At 35.2% G+C, this 17,223-nt stretch overlaps 1 pseudogene; it reads right to left on the minus strand.

The window, feature by feature from the left end:
- Window positions 1-8,771: 8,771 nt before the first annotated feature.
- LOC122142376 overlaps window positions 8,772-17,223 on the minus strand; it is a 29,213-nt pseudogene continuing 20,761 nt past the window's right edge.

Here is a 17,223-nt window from a genome sequence, read left to right on the forward strand (position 1 = left end):
TCACAGTTGTGACGGAGCATGCGTATGAGTTCTGAAAGTCAAAAAGATGACAATAAACTGACAGAAAATCAAACACAAGTCTTTCGATGTCCTACTTTTTGTGCAGAGCAACACTGCATCAATGTATAGGAAAAATCATCTCATCTTAAAATCAGCTTTGTTTAGGTCAGTGTTTCCCAACCTTATTATATATATCATATATATATATTATATATATATATATATATATATATATATATATATATATATATATATATATATATATTATATATATCATAAAAACACCAAATGAAAACAGTAAAATCCATAATGGCCCTGTCCCAAATGGCGCACTTCATGTGGACTTAAATTGCGTGTACTCGCCGAGTCTACGAGTCCGTAGGCCGTCCCATTCAGCATTTTAACGCTCTGAAGTGTGCTCAGCAGCGCCCCCTTTGTACCCTTGAAGCGGTCTTCCGCGAAGGCCGAATAGATGCAGGCTCCGCACACTTTAACTACCCAGGAATCCTTGCGAAATGCCAATCAGACAATAGATGGGAGGAGATTTCGCTCAAGAGCAATTGATAACATGGCTGAGAAGAAAATATTTAAGTGTAGGTATCATTATGGTTTTTATGACCTAGGTGTACATTTTACCAGTTGTTACCTACAGTTTTATACAAAACATTATGGTCATCGACCAGTGGTTGATATCTCAAACATAATAATAGCGCATTGAATAATACGATCGCATTATGATTCATTAAATAAATAGAACCGAATGTCAGGGCTTTACTGAGTCATATGTAAACCTAGTATTTATATTTAAACTTGTAAATTCATCTGAAACTCACGCACATGTTTATTATGTGTTAAAATTGTAATCTTAGTTCAAATGGAACATAGGCAGCATATTCCCCGAACCTGCAGCTCCTGTCAAAAAACCACCAGACCGTTATTTCCGGCGTGACGATCGAGTCTGTCCCAAAAATACCTCTCAATGCGCCCTCGTGGACTCGCGCCAAGGGCCCTATAGGTCTGCACTACATGACGTCACCAAAGTGTGGACTCTGAGGAAGTCCACAAGTCCGGAGTGTGCCATTTGGGACAGGGGCAATATTGCAAATCATTATTAAAATTTTAAATAAATTTTTTATTTTATTTTTTTTTTTTAATTTATTTTTATTGTTTTTTTGTGAGGTTGAATTTTTGGATTTTTTGCTGCAATTTTTAGTGTCACATGATCCTTCAGAAATCATTCTTATATGCTGATTTACCGCTCAAGAAACATTTCTTATTATTATTAATGTTGAAAACTGCTGCTGACGGACAGATTGAGCATCTGTCTTTAAATCAGCTCTTTGGATACATGTAAATTGACCTTAACAGTGACCCATGACCCAGTGAAGTAGTTTGCTCTGTTTCAGATTTGGATGGGTTATGCGGCTCCTAAGGTATTTCTGAGCACACAGTCTTCCACAGAGAAGGGTTCATGTTTAAATTTAATTACTGAAACTCATGTTATAATGAGAAGCGTGTAATGATGCAGACTTCTCTGTTCATTTAGTGGCAGCTAATGGCAGAAAGGATAATACATTTATCTTAGAAATGCACACACGTTGCTGAATGGTGGGTGTTTCACTAATACATTAATCAACACAGAGCAGGACCAGAGCAGTAAAAATAAAAATAAAAAAAACACCGCTACAGAATTCCAAAATTAAATGTTAGGGAACTCTTGCAAAAATGTAGATTCTCCTCAAAACTGTGCATATAAAAATACATTTGTAGCTGCTTGGTATTAACCACCACTGTCATGAAAAATGCAGTAAATGAAAGAAGCTTTTGAATGCTGGCTTAACATAGCACTGTATGAAAGTTTAAAAAAATACCATAAGTTATGGTTTGATATTACAGTGTTACATTTACCAGAACAACAGATGGACTGATCAAAGAAGCATGGAAAGAGAGATCAAATAAATGACAGACGGGCGACTGAACAGAGACAGATCAATCAGATGGCAATACTGCATTACTTAAAAGTCATACCACTAAAGCTATTTGAATAGAAAACTGAATTGAATTGATCTGCCTGACCTCACAAGTATTCAAGTGTGACGTTACATTTAAGTTCATGAAATTATATAAAAATGACATTAAAATATATGTATTTATAACATGTATATGTATGTATGCAACAGCTTTACAGTTAGACACTATGGATTCTTTTCACATTTCCAAGGTTCTCAGAAGCTGAAGTCGTCATAGTTGGGTGTGTAGTGAATAATAGTGTAGTTTAGTAGTTGAATTTAGTAGGTTTTAGTGAATGGAAAATACAACAAATATATTTTTGTCTTCTCAGTAAATATAGCATTACAGAACATTTCAGAACACTAATCAAGACCCTGTAATGTCTGCCAGCCAATCAGAATGAAGCATTCAACCATAGTTTGGTATAATGGTTCAATAAACCGAAAGCAAGTGAGAACAAAAGAACTAAACTGATTATACACCCCCTGACATTTCAACACACGCCACATTCAAACATATTCCGTCGCATGGATATGATTTGCATATATTTATGGAGTGTGTGTTAGTGTACGTGCTCAGGCTCGATGCTCCCCATTGATCATCATCTCAAAGGCTGGTAGTGATTTTTTGCAGGCAGTCCTGTGAGATAACAGTTATGTCCTACTGTTATTTCCATTGACACAAATACAAAACAAAGCAGGCGTTGCATGGACGTGAGGGCAAAGCATAATTACACACACACACACACACTGCTTTCTTCCATCCTGTCAAGGGGTATTTGTAAGTCACCTGAAGCCTATTAAAACAATTTAAGCAGAGAAATGAATCACTGAACTCAGTGTCATTCATTAGCATCTCAGGTAACACTGGAGAACCAGTTCTGTGAAAAACAAGTGCTGACATCTAATAAGCAATCCAGTCAGCCTACAGTACTACAGTACCTCAGTGACGAAGGGTGAAGTATATTTTATATAATGTTTTTGAAGATTAAAGGTCAAGTGTGTAATTTCTGCAGCAGCACCAGAAAGAATTACTCGAAAGGTGAAACTTTCTATGTGGCTGCTAATAAGATGTGGTTAGTAGCTGCCAAGTGCTTACTAAAGCTGAAAGTGCAAGTTCAAGTTAAGCTGAAACAAAACTACAGAATTTGTGGCATAATATTGATTAACACAAAAAAAGTTTCCACTTGTCTCTCTTTTTCTTAAAATATGTGGGTTACAGTGAAAGGCCAATTCGTAAATGTTAAAATATGGTATAGCCAGAAAATATATGTTTGGTAACATTATATGTGTGTTTTTGATTGAACGTGAACAACTTTACAGCACAAATATTTCACAATTTTCAACACCAGGATTGATGCAAGTGATTTTATAACATTATAAGCAGTGTTGTCATTTTAATAAACTGTTAAAAATAGCTTACTGGTAACTGAAATAGAGCTAGAATAAAAATACAAATATTTAATCTATGATTTGATATATGAATAAATATAAAATAAAATATATAAATATTAAAACTTTGTCTTGGCAACTACACTGTAAAAATGATTAATTTGTCAATAAAACAAAATTATTGGAGTATGTTTTACAAGAAAATTCTACTCACTTTTATCAATAGTTTCTATTTCTCTGTAATTATTTGTGAAATATACTAGCAATTTCTGAGTGAACATTCTTTCTACACCAATTTAATAACTCCTAAAATGCAAAAAAAAAGCTAAAAAGAAATACAAAAAAAAGTTAATAAAGCTAAGATAAAGTTAATAAAACATTAAATCAGAAAATAGTAAAAAAAAACTAATTCAAAAAACTATAATAGTATGCAAATAACATTAAATTAAGACTGATAATGATCTTTACATTTACTGGCTCCATTTACCTTCATTCTAAGTTTCTCACTGGAATCCAGAATTTTCTGAAAAAGCACACTAGATGAAGTGAAACTATTTTTTATGCTAATCAGCTTCACACCACACATGCTGTCGATTTAGCTTAACTTGTACTGAACTGAGACTATCCCTTTAAGAACTAGTCAAAGAAGGTGGAAAATACCAGCAGAAGATGAAGTTGGAAACTACAATAATGTATGTACATGGAGGTCAGAAGATACTTGCTTTTGCACTCAACCTGGGGTCTCTGCACATAAAACTGGAATAGTAGAAAGGATTTATAATAAAAACAACACATTTCACCTTTAAAGTCAGGGTATCTTGAGATCAGAAACCAAGCTTGCCCTTAGAGAACAGTCTGGGCAATCAAACTGCATGTTGTGTAATCCAAGTAAACTGCAATCAAAAAACTACAATAAATTCCCAAGGCAGAAAGCCACCATTGATTATCACTGCCTCTGATTTTCTCACCCTCAGTAAAGTAGCTATTCTTCTTTTCACCTTGGTACCACCTACAGATGCAGTTTTATCTTCCAAGGCCTCCATCTGCCACCCCAAGGACTGATGGGACGCATAGTGACACAGTCACCTCCTAAGGCACATCCCTCTCTCGATCGCGACAGCCTGTCAATATGCCTCGAACCAGCTGTCACTCATCCAGACATGCAGACATTGTATTGAGGTAGGCCAGAAACTGATGAGTGCTGGGGAGTTTGTGTCTCAGGCTGTGATAATGATAATGAGGATTATGGGAAGTATGATACATGAAGCAAACAGCTTAGACATCTGCCCAGCTAAATTATAGTTGTTGTCATGACTGGTAACAAATAATACAAATACAGCCATTAGGGAAAAAACTACAAGAGTTTAAAATGCATAAACTGTGCCTATTTCCACATTATTTAGTTTTTTGCAAAAAGTTTTGTGTTTAATTAGTTATTTAATGGTTGTATTATTAGTTATATTTTGATTTCTAATTGTTTGTGCTATAACTGAGATAGTTGCAGCTTTGATGCATCAAACACAAATTTTTAATTTTCAGGCAGATTATATTGATTTACCTTGCGGAACATTCCTCAGGAAGATGAAAATCCAGCGGGCTGCTGTTTGATCGCCGTCCACAATACATTTCTGTCCTTTCAAACATCCACACACAAACACAACCACATAAAAAAACATCCCAAAACACAGTGAAGCTTAACAGTTGGGTTCTGGGAGTAAACGTTTCATTCACTTTCTCCATAAAGAAAATTATTTTTAAAAATGACACAAAAACCTTTCAAGAAAGATGTACAATAATCTCTGAAGTTAAGTGATGATATATGCATTTGTAGAAATCACTTAAGATTTCAATATTACTTTTTAAAACAGTGGAATTTCTAAAGTTGTTACCATAGAAATGACAACCATCCAGCAAACACCCACTCCCATGAACCTCAGCAAAACAAACACATCTTTCATAATATTTAATGCGCTATGCTGTTCATTCCAAAAAAAAGGCCTTTAAATATGGTCTTTTAATCTTTTTCTTAGATTTAGTTTGTGCCACAGTTTTAATTTATTTTAGTTTACAGTGCTGTGAAAATGTTTTTGCCCCCTTCCTGTTTTTTATATTTTTTGCATATTTGTAACACTTAAAAAATTCAGACCATCAAACAAATTTTAATATTACACAAAGACAATGCAAGTAAATACAAAATGCAGTTTTTAAATGATGATAAAAGGGAAAAAAGCTGTCCAAACTGACCTGGCCCTGTGTGAAAAATTAATAAAAGAACTGTGATTAATCACATTATTTTAGAAAGCTGAGTTTAATTACTGCCAGACCTGTTGAATCAAGAAATCACTTAAATAGAACCTGTCTGACAAAGTGAAGCATGCTTAAAGAGCAAAACATCATGCCACGATCTAAAGAATTCAAGAACATATGAGTAACAAAATAGTTGACATGTATCTGTCTGGAAAGGGTTATAAAGCCATTTCTAAGGCTTTGGGACTCCAGCGAACAACGGTCAAAGAGCCATTATCCACAAACAGAGACAACTTGGAACAGTGGTGAACCTTCCCAGGATTGGGCCGGCCTACCAAAATTATTCCAAGAGCACAAGGACTCATCCAGGAGGTCATAAAAGAACCCAGAACAACATCTAAAGAACTGGAGGCCTCAATTGCTTCAGTTAAGGTCAGTGTTCATGATTCAACAATAAGAAAGAGACTAGGCAAAAACAGCATCCATGGTAGAGTTCCAAGGCAAACGTCATTGCTGACCAAAAAGAACACAAAAGCTTGCTTCACATTCGCCAAAAAAAATCTTGATTATCCCCAAGACTTTTGGGCAAATATTCTGTGGACTGATGCGACAAAAGTTTAACTTTTTGGAAGGTGTGTGTCCTGTTATATCTGGCATAAAAGCAACACAGCATTTCATAAAAAGAACATCATACCAACAGTCAAACATGGTGGTGGTAGTGTGATGGTCAGGGGCTGCTTTGCAGCTCCAGGACCTGGACGACTTGCCTTAATTGATGGAACCATGAATTCTGCACTCTGTCAGAAAATCCTGAAGGAGGATGTCCGGCCGTCAGTTTGTGACCTCAAGCTCAAGCACACTTGGGTTATGCAGCAGGACAATGCACACCAGCAAGCCCACCTCCGAATGGCTCAAGAAAAACAAAATTATGGTTTTGGAGTGGCCAAGACAAAGTCCAGACTTAAATTCAAATGAGATGCTGTGGCATGACCTTAAACAGTCCATTCATGCTCCAATGTGGCTGAATTAAAACAATTCTGAAAAGAAGAGAGGACCAAAATTCTTCCACAGCGATGTGAAAGACTCATTGCCAGTTACTGCAAATGCTTGATTGCAGTTGTTGCTTCAAAAGGTGGCATAACCAGTTATTAGAATTAGGGGACAATTACTTTTTTTTATGTAGTGTCAGGCAGGTTTGGACAGCTTTTTTTCCTTAAAAAAAAAAATAATTATTTCAAAACTGCATTTTGTTTTTACTCGGGTTATCTTTGTGTAATATTAAAATTTGTTTGATGATCTGAATCATTCAAGTGTGACAAATATGCAAAAAATAACAGGAAGGGGGCAAAATCTTTTTCACACCACTGTAATACTGAATATATTTTTCAAAATCCCAAAGAAAATGAATGCGAAAATGTTTCTGGAACCAAGACTGCTGATAAAATAAGCAGTCGATGTTGTTCTTTATCCTGAACCATGCTTGTGGCCATAATGCAGGGTTTTTTTGCTCATTTTATCGCTCACCAGGTGAAAAATATACATCTGATCACTGAAAAATAGTCACATGATCTGAAGTATCAATCATGTTTGTGGCACAGTTGTTATGGGTCGGTTGCACACTAAGGGCCCTATTTTAACAATCTAAGTGCATCGTCTAAAGCCCAGGTGCACTCAAGGCGTGTCTGAATCCACTTTTACTAGTTTAACGACAGGAAAACATTAGGCGAGCCCAGGCGCATGGTCTAAATGGGTTGTCCCTATTCTCTTAAGGAGTAATGGATGTTTTTTGGGCGTAACGTGCAATAAACCAATTAGTTTAATCTCCCATCCCCTTTAAAATCCAGTTGCGCTCGTGCCATGGCGGGTTCGCTATTTACATGCCGGAATGTAATTTTTTTGTGTTTTTTTTTTTTTTTGTGTGCTGCTGCGCATCCCTTGTGAGTAGTAAGAAAAGTGTACGCACGTTGTGCACCCACCTATAGGCGCATATTACTAATGCGCTCTTTAAATAACAAAGAAAAAATATTGCTCCAGACTTTAGACCAGGTTTGAGGTGGTCTATGGTGCAGTCTATTTTCAGTTCCTCAAAAATAGCACCGTGCCAACAATGCACCTGAACACACCTCTTTTTTTAGACCAGCACGCCCATGGGCTCAAATGCATTTGCTATTTAAACAACGCGGCACAAGATGGGAAAAATGAGAACTGTGTCTGGTTGAAAATACCAAAAACGCTTGTGCCAGGTGTATGACAGGCCCTTAAATGCAATACTAGAGAGATGTTCAAAGACCTAGGAACATGTTCAAAGCAAAGTGTGAACATCAGTAATTCATCCAAAAAATAAAAATAAAAGGACCGCCAAAGAATATTTTAGATCATTTCCATTCATTTATTCCTCAGCACGACAACATTTTCAAAAATATATTCAAATTCATTAAAACATTGTAAAACATTTCAAACAGAGTAAACAGTTTAAAAAATTCCAAATATTTCATATGTAATAGTCTTCCAAATAGTGTGATCCCAAAGGGTTTTCTTTCCCTAAAATATCCTGTGCTAAACTATCCTCTGAGAGGAAGTAAACTCTTTTATACTGTACCAATTAGGTTTAATACAACCTATATGAATGACCAGATAGCTCCATATTGGACCCCAAAAAATAAACTCCCGAACTAATACGACACAAGGGTGCAATACCACTGCTTTAGCCAATTATTCTGACACATATTGATTGAGAGAGACGGAGATTTCTGCTGTGCAACTGGAGAGATGAATTTAGGATGCAGTGCAGAGATATATGTAGTCAGTGTGTGTACACTGCTTAACCGTAGTGTCTTCATAATGGGATTCTGACCTCCTGCAGACAAAAGAATATTGGGAAAACAACGTGTAGTGCATCTCTGTATGTGAAAAGAGTTTATGTTAGTGTATGTGCGGTGGTTTGAAACAGCTCCTTTTCCTCTATAGTTCTGTTTACATGAGGTGTTTGTGTCCTCTTAGTGTAATGTAAACTTTAGCCACATATACATTCTTCTCATCACCAGAATGTGTTAAAATCAACAGGAATGGGTCACAGTCTGTCCAGAAAATGTGATAACAACACACAATACATTGTTCCACACATTCAAACACTAGTCCAGTGTGTCTGGATGGCTATAGCTCCTGGAAGAAGGCCACTCTGGATTTGGTGCTCTGTAGAGTGAGCTGTGGAGACAGATTGAAGATTGAGAGGTGTAATACAATTGTGTGCTCAGCTCCAACCTGATGATGCCTTCATTTTATTATCAAGTGACATGTTACCGTAACTAAAATACACACATTGCGTTTTCAAATTTTTGGCGGTCAGTAACATTTAAAAAAAAAACATTACTTTTATCAGCAAGAATCAATTAAACTTGACTAAAGTGACAGTCACAAGACATTTGTAATGTATACAATCTTTCGGATTTTATCAAAGAATCCTAATTTATCTACAATTCCCCAAATATAGTATGAAGCACAACCTCTTAGTAGTGTTGCCAAAAGATTAAAATAAGATGATAAACTTGTGTAGAAGATTTAATGTACGAAATTAAGCCAGAAACACTTGTAACACAATAAGGTGTAAATATGCCAGTATGCAACAGAACATGAAAAACACTGAACAATCCTGATTGACATTAATTTCGACTTTTACCTGATTTTTAATATTTCAAGTTAAAATAAAATAATATAAAAGTCCAAATTAAATAAAAAATCAGAATTAATTAATGAATCATTAGAAATTATATATATACACAAAAACGAACAAACATGCATTAACCTAAATATTAGTACATGTATTTATAGATAAATATTGATAATATAATATTTTTAAAAAAAAAAATAAATTGCTGTACATTGTTGTGACATGATGCCTAATACAATTAACTGGCCTAATGAGAGGAATAAGATATGAAGTTAAACACGATATTTATGCTCATGCCATGAGAAACAACAGACATGTATGACATGTTCAATAACTCAGAGTCATGCAGAATTCATAGCGAGAGGACGAGAGAGAGAGTGATGGGAGGCATGTGTTCCTGATCAGCTGTCACTGGTCTGTGTGAACTCACTGACAGTGATGTTAAAAGACACTTTTAGACAGAATCCCTCATGAAAAACTGCTGTAAACAAACAAGAATAGACGGAAGAGAAAGATACAGAGAAGGGGAAATGATGAAATTAATGCTATATGAAGATGGTACATTTCTGCTTCATTAATAAATCATTCAGAGGGAATTCAATGCATGACAACTGCTCAGTGGTTACCAGACATTCTCCAGACATCTTGAGTTATAAATGTCATTATAAATATACTGTTCAAAATGAAGACATAGGCTAGGTATTTGGACACTAGTGTATCATGTTCATTTTTTAATGTGATGAATATTTGGTTTAATGTTTTGCATGATATCCAAAAAAAAAAAAAACACATTCAGACATTTTTAATTGTGGCTTAGTCCAATAATTTTTGGGATATTGTACACTACATTTTTGTACATTTTGTACTGTAAATGTTTTCCATGTTTCTTAAAGTCTATTAAGTCTCTTATGCTTACCAAGGCTGCATTTATTTAATAAAAAATACTGTAAAAACAGTAATATTGTAAAATAATATTACAATTTAAAATAACTTTTTATCAGAATATATTTTAAAATGCAATTTATTTCTGTGATTGCAAAGATGAATTCTCAGTAGCCATTACTTCAGTCACATAATCCTTCAGAAATCTTTCTAATATGCTGATTTGGTGCTCAAGAAACATTTCTTATTATTATCCATTTTGAAAGCAGTGCTGCTTAATATTTTTTAATATAACTTCTTTAAAAAATATCTTACTGACCCATGCACATTTTTGAAAGGAAGTGTATAAAAGGTGAAATTTTGTTTTCCTTTAAAAGCTATTTGCATCACAATTTTGCACTATTTTTTTCCCCAAATGAGTATAGGACCAGTAGCTTTCTAAAAAAATCACTTTCAAGGAGAGAAAAATACATCAATATTGATTGTTGTGTTTTTTGTTTGTTAGTCTTTTTTTTTCTACTTATCCATAATTCAGGACAATTAACGAAGGAATGCTTAGACACTTACGTGCCCACCGCTTCGCTGGGGATTTTGATAGATTACCACATAAACACACTGAGGGAACAGGTGAGCCTGTCAGTGCATTAAGAAGACGCTCTCACTACATCTCTGTCCCTCAGGCTATAGCTAGCAGCGGGACGCACCAGGCTATGGAGAAAGCACAGCCACGACCATTAATCACTCCACTGGTGTGACCTGGAAAGCCAGCGACCCTTGTCACTTTGCTCCAAGGTCCAGTGCTCAAACTACCTGACCAAGGGTGATTTACAACAGTGTCCCAATACAGGCTTCTGATGCGGGCTCCGCATCGGCTAAGAAAACAACAGCTGTCAAAGGGTGTAAGACCGAGCTGGATTTTCTAGCTGCTGTTAGCGTGAGAGCTGTAAAGTCGTTCCCCTCAAAGTGTCCAGCTCCGCTTCAGTTAGACAATCACATCAAGGCAGACTGACTGAACACATGGAGGCTACTCCATCCATCCAAACAAACCGATCACAACACAGGAATCAATTAGTGTAGCACTAATGAGAGGAAAAGATTCTATGGCTAAAATGGAGCTTTTAATCTACCGTTTCACAAGGCTTGATGAAACGTAGCTGAACCTTTCAGAAAGAATATGAATAAATTATTTTTGGATTACTGGAGCTCGGTAGCATGACTAACTGTATGATAAGGATAATATTTTATAGGAACTAGCCCTTTTGAGATATGGTGCCACAACACAGAGATGCTATAGACTTAACATATATGTCAGTTTATAAAATCAAACCCATCTGAGACACAAACTCCAATGTTTCACAACTGGGAAACGGATTCAAACACTGTAGAGCACCTGCAACATAACACTTCTGTATGTTGTAAGAAGCTGAATTCTAAGATTTGACCATATTTGAGTACTGGACTACAATGTATTTAAGCAAAACCTGAAGGGGTAATAATACTGAGTGTCTTTGCTGCTATATGATGATTTTAAGATATTTAATATTTAAGTGACTTCTTTTTCTCCACAGCTACTGAAAAACTCTTGAACTCTCCAATCCCTCTCTTTTTTTTTTTTTTTTTTTGCATTTCAGTTAACAGCCCAGAGGACAAACATTCATGAAATATTTCTTAAAACCTTATCAACTGCTGTTTTCTTCTCCAAACTGAACACATGGCGGCCACTCCATCCATCCTTAGTTCCTAACTAAGAACAATTTGAATTCCTGAAAAGAGTATTCGTAAAAATCATTGTGATTAGCCTCCTAAAGTTATATACTGTATTTTGACCTTTTATATCTTTATTTCATATGAAGAGATTTCTTAATTTCTTTCTTTAGAAAATTTTCATGAATCCGGCCACAGATGTGTAACTGCTACCTTACCATACCCACAGATAACAAATATTAAAAAATAAATAGTCTTAATACAGCTCAGTGACTTTAGAGCCAGCAGCTGTTGTGCTCAAGTTCCCCACTACTTTCATGTCATCTCTCAACTATTATTTAAAAAAAGAAAAAATATAAAAGAAAAAAATAGAGCTCAATGGCATTTTAGTCAGTTTCAGCTTTAGCGTGAGTTAGTGTAAAACAGTGTGTAAGATATGTGTGTGTTTTTGTGGATGTGTTTTTACCACCTTTTTAAAGCTGCTCTGCTTGCTGGTGCCTTTCTCAGAGTTCTCACTATGTAGGATTTCTAGAGGCGTTTCTCACTCCTTTAGATTTAATGACTCAATCTTGGTCTTCAGTTCATTTATCTGCGCCTGAAGGTGTTTGCTCTTCTCCATATACTCGACCCTGCCAAACAGGACAGACGTATCATGTAACAAAGCTGCTCTCTTGGTCTCCATCTGTTTTAAGGGCTATTCACACCATTTTTGTCCTTTTATCACTTTTTTGTTTTGGTATAAACAGTCATTTGTTGAAAACTAACAATACTGTTCAAGTTTGGGGTTTGTAAGATAATGTTAGTCTCTTGCTCCTCATTGATCAAAAACTCAGTAAAACTTATTATGAAATTCTTATTATAAAACCTATTATAAACAACTGTTTTCTATTGAAATATACTTCCTTAATATAATGTTAATTTCTGTGGAGAGTTTTCAGCATCATTACTAAAGGTTTAAAGTTTCACATTATCCTTCAGAAATCATTCTATTATGCTGATGTGCTGCTCAAGAATTTTTTTTTATTAATATCAATGTTGAAAACAGTTGTGCTGCTTAATATTTCCGTGGAAATTGACACATTCTTTGATAAACAGAAAGTTCAAAAGTAAAGCATCTGTTTGAAATAGCTTTTGTAACATTGTGCATGTCTTACCCAACTTACCCCAAACTTTTGGATGGTAGTATATTTTATACACTGAAAATGGCATAGATTTTTAGGAAAATGACACTGAAGATCAAGATTACTTAGACAATCAATATTTAATTACCACTGCATCTCATACTCTCATAAATCACATTCTTATTGCAATTTTTGGTCCCACTTTATATTAAGTGGCCTTAACTACTATGTACTTACATCAAACAATAAGTACAATGTACTTAATGTGTTCATACTGTATTGCAAAACACTTTTGCTGCTATTGAGGTGGACTACTGGTAAAGTTAGGGACAGGTTGGGTGGTATATGGGTAGATTTAAGGGTGTAAGGGATGGGTCAACAGTGTTAATTATAAATGTAATTACAGAAATAAATTACATGCAAGTTTTTTTAAAATATAAGTACAATGTAAAAACATACACAATGAGTGCATTGTACCAAATGATTCATTTAAATGTAAGTACATAGTAGTTAAGACCACTTAATATAACATGGGACCTATTTTTTTCCCCACAACATTGTAAAATTGTATTTGGCCAAACTGTAAGTGGTCATTCTAGTGGAACTGTCTAAACAAACAAGGCGTCAGGGAGTTTTATTACTTTAAAACAAATCCACTACTCCGTTGAGCATCAGCAGAGAGGACAAACTCCAGCTCAGTTGATGTAACTGGTTCAAAAGGTGTGGACAGCCGTGGCGCCAACAAAGAGACTGTGATCAGGATGGACTGATGCCTGAAATGGGCTGCACTCACTTCTCTTTCTCGATCTCCATGGACAGATGTTTCATGTCTGTGTCTTTGAAGTCAAAACTCAGGTTCTCCATGCTGAAGTTGAAGTTAGGGCAATCAGGAGGAAAAGCGCTGACAGACAGCGGCACAGGCAATGCAGTAAAAGAGAGAAAAAGGAAGAGAAGGAAAAAGAAAAAAACATGTTCAAATGAGCTGACTGGGCTATGTAAAGATCAATGTACAAATAATAATCAAGCAATATTACAAAATTAGTAGTTCTGTACCAAACATCCCAGTGTTAAAATACTAAATATTAAAACTTGATGCATTAGCATCTTTCGAATAAATGAAATTAAAACTTGATATTCACTTCTAGTCAAATCACAATGTTCAAAATCAAATTAGATCATCGGATCTGTTATTGCAATAATGCTATATATAATATATATATATATATATGTATATATATATATATATGTATGGGATGCACGATAAATATTGACACGATATTTAATGAGCATCTCGTCAGTAAAGCTGGTTCTGTAATTAGCGGTAAATCTCTACACGTGCGTGATTTCACGTGGAGCAGCATTTACTACACAGAGCCTTTGTTCATTGACAAGCTGTGTAAAACATGTACAAAATATGTGGTTTTGCGCAGCTTGTCAGGCTCTGTGTAGTAAATGCTGCTCCACGTGAAAGCAAGGTATTTAACCTCCTTTAAACAATATGATTACACGTAGGACAGAAAAAAAAGTTATTTAAATTCAACATGACATTTTTCTTCTGTAACAGTGCATGTCCAAGTGAAACAGGCTTTTTTTTTATTTGATTACATAAAATGTTCACTAATTAGAAGGATTACACAAATAATGTGTAAGAAAGTAAATGAGTTGACCCCAGTTTTGATTTCATGTAAGCCTAACATACTAAGTCAAGTCACCTTTTATTTCTATAGCGCTTTATACAGTACAATAGTGATTTTTTTTTTCAAAGGAGCTTTTCACAGTATTAAACATTAAAGTGAAAGAATCAATGATGCCAACTTCAAAAATTAAGCAAATCCCTCTGCTACAAAGCAGCTGTAGAAAGACATCTAACATGTAACATTTCACTGGTCAACCTGACGTTCAGTGTGGCAACTAGGAATTCAAGCACCTAGTATGAGCTTCAGAAAAACTGCCTTAATTTGCCTCAGGCAAGATGACTTATCTAAACAAAGTCAAGCTCCGGTTTGCCTTAATAGTTATTATATCAAACACACTTAAAAATTCTCTGTAAAACATCAATACCTGCAGACAGCGGCAATGCTTTGAAATGCCTCCTGGATTTTTAATGGTCGAACAGATCTAACATTAGCCATCCATAGGAGAGAAATAATGTTTGAAATGATACGCTGACCTCCAATCACCCCTAACTCAGCGTGCATGTAAAATGTGCGGATGAGCTACCAGTTGGATTTTCAAGAGTATACGCAAAGCTTTTAAAGAGCGGAAGAGCTCAGCTCCCAAGTGCTTAGGCTAATAATTAGGGAACTCATCGTAATAGCACTGAAATGTGGTTTCCAGGTAGAAAAATGTCCATCTTGGGAACATTTGTGTAAGGAAAAAAGCTAATTTTCTGACTTCAATTATGTCTATTATCCATATATGAGGCTTAGGACAATCCCTCAATGGTAGTCTATTTCAATCAGTTATGAAGTGCACTCAGTCATCATGTGCATTCGAACCTGGCAGATATTTACAAAGCATTTCATGGAGGTATTTAAGGTAACTGCGGTCTCTTGCTAACAGTTTCCCTTTAAATAGAATTGTAATCCAATTTAGAGAAGCATTACAACCATGTCATGCAATTCCTGGAACCCTAGAGGGCTACCTAACCATTTTTTATAAGTTGGACAGCCTAATATGAATAGAAATATTCCTTTTAGATTGCATTAAGATGGTTATTGCGAGGCTAAAACACTCTCAAAGGTTTCTCTGGACGAGCGGGGAAAGTTTACTTGTGAGTAATGGAATGGTTGTCTGATGCAACTTTTGTTTAAATAAATTATCTTGACACTGACAAATGGCCAAGAGGCTAAATCAGACTAGCGTAAAAACCCATAACTGTGCAGAGTTTAAAACCTTTTTTTCTTACAGATAAAATTGGACTGGATTCGGACTCCAGCCTGATTAAGAATGACAAGCGTTGATGTAACGTCATCTGTGGAGATGTTGGAGAATGCCATGGGGGAGTGTTTTGGTAAGGGATGGGTGATTACCGAGTACGCCGATTTGCTGGTGATCTCCAGCAGTTTGTTTTTGGCTTTGCACTCCCGATTCTCTTGCCTCCTGCAGGTCCTGTTTCAGCTGGTTGGCCTCTTTTGCCCATAGATACATGGGTTACTCACTCAAGGTTTGAACCCTTTGAAGTGGACACAGTGCTGGGATCTCCAAAAGCACAAATTCAGCTGGAAATGGAAAAATGGATGCTCAGATCAGCAGAAAATTGACTTTCACAGGCACCAAATCAAACAGCTATCCCAGCATGCATATCAACAGAGTGCCACATACTAAGTAAAGGCCCAGCAGATAGGTTTGAGAAGGAAGCTGTGAGAGGAAGATCTGGGATGTCTTTTATGATGCATGTTCTCATATTGAATTTTGAATAATACATTATAGGTGCTGCTTGCTTTTAGCCAACGCTTTTAATCCAAACTGATTTTTAACAGACAAACAAACAAAGCAAAATAAAATAAATAAAAATATACATTTAAAAAAAATCTATGCCATGCTGCTATGTTGTCATGTCTTTGCTAAGGTCTTCTAGGTGGTCCCTTAGGATTTCTTTCTGGCCAAATTATTAGTATTATTTCTATAATATTCTAGTATTTATTAATATTTGGAATTAGCTTTTATTTTCATATTTTCAGTTTTCACTTTAATTTTTTTTTTCATAAAGTTTCATTTTGTTGTGTTTTTGTCATTTGTACTACTTTTTTATTGTTCTATTTAATTCTATCTACTTTAATTTACTTAAATTCTAGTTAGTGATTTTAGTGTTTCAACTTAAAAACAAAAAATTAAAATGTAACTGAAATAAGTTTAAGTTTTAATTTTCAAATTTTTCATATATATATACTGTATAGAGAGAGAGAGAGAGAGAGAGAGAGAGAGAGAGAGAGAAATGTAAAAACTTATCAGCCTTAGTTTTTTATTTCAAAAATTCAAAGTTGATGTCAAAGTATGACTTTATCTATTTTTACATATAATTTTATATTTTTAGAAAAGAATGATACACTTAAAAAAATAGCACCCACTTGGCTATTTGAAAAACAACAGAAACAAATATTACAAAGTCAATATAACTTTTCAACCACAAATGATCTTTTATTATTTAACCACTGGTACACAACTAAATATTATTATTTAAAAACTAAATATGTCATTT

The sequence above is a fragment of the Cyprinus carpio genome, chromosome A5 (assembly GCF_018340385.1).
Source record: "Cyprinus carpio isolate SPL01 chromosome A5, ASM1834038v1, whole genome shotgun sequence".
Lineage (NCBI taxonomy): Eukaryota > Metazoa > Chordata > Actinopteri > Cypriniformes > Cyprinidae > Cyprinus > Cyprinus carpio.